General features: G+C 26.3%; 1 non-coding gene across 1 annotated transcript; it reads right to left on the reverse strand.

Moving 5' to 3' along the window:
• Window positions 1-2,301: 2,301 nt before the first annotated feature.
• Window positions 2,302-2,374, reverse strand: Trnav-aac (transfer RNA valine (anticodon AAC)). The gene has a single exon. It is a non-coding gene; the product is annotated as a tRNA-Val (tRNA).
• Window positions 2,375-4,820: the final 2,446 nt, after the last annotated feature.

Raw genomic sequence — 4,820 nt, forward strand, 5'->3', positions numbered from 1 at the left:
AATAAAAGATGAGTTGAAAATTTACAATCCTGTATAATATAATAATGATGTTGAATAAATACATAATTTTATCACCTATAAAATTATTATTAAATATAATAAAGATGGATAAACAGTTTTTATATGATATGAAAAGGAAATAAATGTCTATTTATATATATATAGCTAATTTAAGATATGTAACATCGTATACTTATTTGCATAGAATATTATATTAAAAATAATACATATATACCTATTTAATATTAAATATTATGCCACAATGGCACAATACGTATACTAATAAGATAATAAACTAATAAATAGTATAATAGTCTAAGATTTTATATAACCTATAAAATTATAATTAATAATAAATAATTAAGGTAGGTATATGTTTATAAACTTCTAGGTTTTGTTTAAGTAGGTACGTTTAGGCCGTATAATTTATAAATATTTACATTGTAAGTTTTGCTTAGTATTATGCTTTATTTCATTGTGTAAAATATTATTTAGTTATTTTACCAACCTATTAATACCTGTTATAGCTTATTAATGTAGCTATTATTATACGAAATATTAAATTTATAGCCATTCCGAACGGTTTTAATGAGCATTTGCTTGAAATCTGCAGGTACATTGTTAAATTATCATAATATTATTATACTATTTGCATTTTACAACTCACAAATTCTGAACACCAGTATATTATACCTATATAATCGGCAATAGGACAGGGATGTACACGCACGTATTTTGGCGTATTCGCATATTATTGTACAAACTATATAGAACCGAGATCATAGGTATACTTCGACTGTAGGTACGTCTTGTATCGACGTTTCCAAAAGTTGAACTCGTCCCAACTCTGGACACTTCCCGGTAGATCACGGTTAGTGAACGATACCACGATTACGACGGCCAATCAGAATACGATAAAAAGCGCACGACGTGACAGAGTACGACATATACGCAGCTGTATACTTATACAGTGTGAATCCAGTTTGTGCATATATTTTTAAGCTATACCACGACTAAATGTATTTACCAATAAAATAACCTTATCGTTATACTGATATGTGACCTGCAGTATTTATTTAAAGTTTTTTCTAGTTTCACTTAGTATAGCTCGTGATTTACACACGAAATGTTTACAACCGTTTTTATTGTTATACTATAATAATATATTATATAGCTGCGCAGATCTTACGTAGATACGTTATCAAATTCCCGCGAATTTACCACTTTTAAAACTCCATTAAATACTAACTATAGGTACACAGATTTTTATTAACACAGTTATTTCGGTTATTGACTAAATATAAAATACAGGTTTAAAACTATATGTCCAATCATAATAACTATTTTATTTTATATTTTCAACAGCCACGTCAACTTCGAATTATCGAGAGTCGACTGTGTTTAAAAGACACATGTCGTATCGTATACTCATCAGAATGGTCTCCACTCTCCATGAATAGCATGAATACACAATATTATTGTTCCTATATACCTACATTCCAAAAACTTCATTTTTCTTAAGTACCTACATATTGTAATAACATGTGTATGTGTATATATAGATTATGTTAAATTAAAATAGATACTAATAACAATATTTAGTACAACAATTTTTCTAAAAATCATTACGAACAATTCATTTATAGATACATTTCTTTTCAAATAATTTTTCCAGAACCAGAGTATTAATACAATATAAAATTAATTTAGAAAATATTTTTACTGCGACACGCCATGAATTCCAACCTATCTGATCTACACAATGAAATAAAATCATTATTGACAGTATTCGTTACAAGTTAAAACTTGTAAATAATTAATGATTAATGATTATATATAAAAACTCTTTAAAAAAATAAATTTCTCTTTAAAAAATGACCATCGTAAATTGATTTTTATTAAAAAAATAATAATAATATTGATCCAATATGTACACAACAACACGACAGGCAGAGATAGGTACTTTCTAAAATCAACATATTAACGTCTTGCAGATCAATAATATTATTATTGTAAATAGAATAATCATAAAGGCAACGAGTAAATACTCTAATTGTATACATAAATAATATACACAATACACAAAGTAGCTGATTTTATTTTTATGATATAAGTAATATGTATTATATTTTAATTAGAGAGCTATTACTGTTCTTCATGACATCTAACAATTAATATCAAGTTATGATATATAGTTAATACATATTTGTATATAAGGTTTTCAAGTTTAAAAAATATAATTTTGATAAAACAAAATAATTTTTGGTAAAACTTGGAAAAAAAACTAAAAAAAAAGATTGATGTTTCCGCCCAGGATCGAACTGGGGACCTTCTGCGTGTTAGGCAGATGTGATAACCGCTACACCACGGAAACAGTTGTAAACTTCGTCAAAAATAAAATCAATTAAGTCTCATTATGACTTTATATGGGATTTTACCTAATTAAGATTGACCGAATAGAACTTACATTTCTACACTTAACATGTTTAATTTTTAATTATTTTTATGTAAACGAAAATTCTTGATAGATACTCTATAATCGTAATTACACATTTTTGTTTAAGATGTGTCTGTTACTCTGTTAATTTCTCACAATATATTGTTATAATGACAATTCCTGGTTTCAATATTTCTGTGCGATTTTTAATTTTTTTGTACAACTTGTTTGATAGGGAATAATAAAATATATGTATGATAAAGTAATGAAAGCATATTTACCGCTGTCACGGGATGATTTATGTCAAGATGTTACTATAATAATTTATTAATTATATACTTATTATATTTACAATTTTTTTGCTTATAAACGCATATATTATTCCAGCCTCGATTAATAACATACATAATAATATAATATACACGTACATTTTCTTTACACACGATTAATGATATATTATTAAAATAAATAATAATTAACTAGCACCGGCAGTTAAGCGCAAGAATATATTAAATGTTTTTTTTGTTATAACTACATAATCTGTGAATAGCCAAAAATTAGGTAGATTAATATCATTGATTATAAATCAAGTATTTCTAAAATTATAGATTTATATTATATTATGCAGTTATAATATACGTACCTACTTATACTTATATATATCTCATAATTTATTAGACCCAACGATCCCAACGGTATTGTGCTGGGCAATGGACCGATTAGGACAATAGTCAATAAGTAGCAAGCGGTAATGGAAATTGAATTTTTCAATTGACCTACCTATAGGCTATAGGTAAATGGAAAAACACGTAAGGATTACACGAGCTCATTCTAATAAAAACGTAATTACACAAGCATAGTTTGTTTATTGCTTTTAATTTTCTTTCGTTATTCTTTTATGCACTTATTATTATTCAGTATTCGCCATCTCTTATATATAAGTGAATAAAATACAATAATTTTAATGTATTTTTTAATTCAAGTTTTTTTTTATGGTGTATAATAGTATGTATTATCAGTAGGCACCTATATTATTGATAAACTTTTTAAATTATAAACAACAAAATTGAACAAACACTTTTTTTAATTGAATTTTTTTAGTTTTTTTTTTGGCAACTTTCAATATTTGTTATTATTAGTTAATAATTATATAATGAAGCTAAAATAGCGATTTATAATTTATATAATACTATTAAGTGTTAATAGTGTTATACATTATTTTGATCGACATAGTATGGCACAGGGTACAGTCACTTTATTAGGTTTAAGATAGTGAAATATTAAATGTAATTTTTATGATATTTATAATTAAATTTATATTGTTACACTATACGTCTATACCTAATAATACATTCATAAAGCTATACATGGACATATGATCATATCAATATAACTATACCTATTATTGCTTATTTATTCAGCAAAATACAAATGTACGAAGATTAATTAGGACCAGGGGTTTAAGAAAAACAGTTAAATACAATATGTCTATGTTGTAAACAATATATTTATTAATAAGATAAATGAGTACACCATGATATAGCAGAAACCACCCTAAGTCACCCTTTCTTGGTGCCCGTCTACACAACGCATATTATAGTAGTGATGTAATTGTATTATAAATAATCAATTTTACATGATAATTAAATACACAACAATGTTATTATTAAATATCATCAAACTGACACTGCCATAATATTATATAATCATAATAAGATCGATTAATAAGTTAAAGTATATCAAATACCGTACAGAAATAAGAATAGTAAAATATACGAGTACCTATGTAGAGCTGGCTTACCACCATCATGTCTGTCGTATTGACATAAGGCCATAAGGATAACACGGAAAACGAGAAAACTCGACGAGGCGCACATCCTGTTCAATGTATGTATTTTGATGACGAGGATAAGCATTAATAAACACACAAAAAAAACCAGAAACTACCTACGTTATTTAATCGTTCATTGTATTCATTAAATTAATAAGATTGTTTTTTTGTTTTTATTTCTGAACTATACAATCTGTAAATACTTTTTTTACAATAAGTAGGTATATATTATACTATATATATAACAATATCAAATCAGTATAGGCTTGTGTAAAGGAACCAATCAGTGTTGGGACTTTAGGGTGTGTGAGTAATTAGTGAGGATTAATCAGCTAGTAGGTCTAAACACCACGTTTGCTTCATGCACCTTCTAGAATCCTTAAGGAGATAGTGTTCAGATAGTAAGTTTATATATTTTTTGGATTTCGATACTTGTGTGTATTACAACGAAGAATTTTATAGACGATTTTGGCCAAGTTTAGAACCGTTTAGACAGATAGGTTTTCATGTAGAGTATCGTTGGAGACGTAACATTTGTATTTTATTGATAAT

Source organism: Rhopalosiphum padi, chromosome 4 (genome assembly GCF_020882245.1).
Source record: "Rhopalosiphum padi isolate XX-2018 chromosome 4, ASM2088224v1, whole genome shotgun sequence".
Lineage (NCBI taxonomy): Eukaryota > Metazoa > Arthropoda > Insecta > Hemiptera > Aphididae > Rhopalosiphum > Rhopalosiphum padi.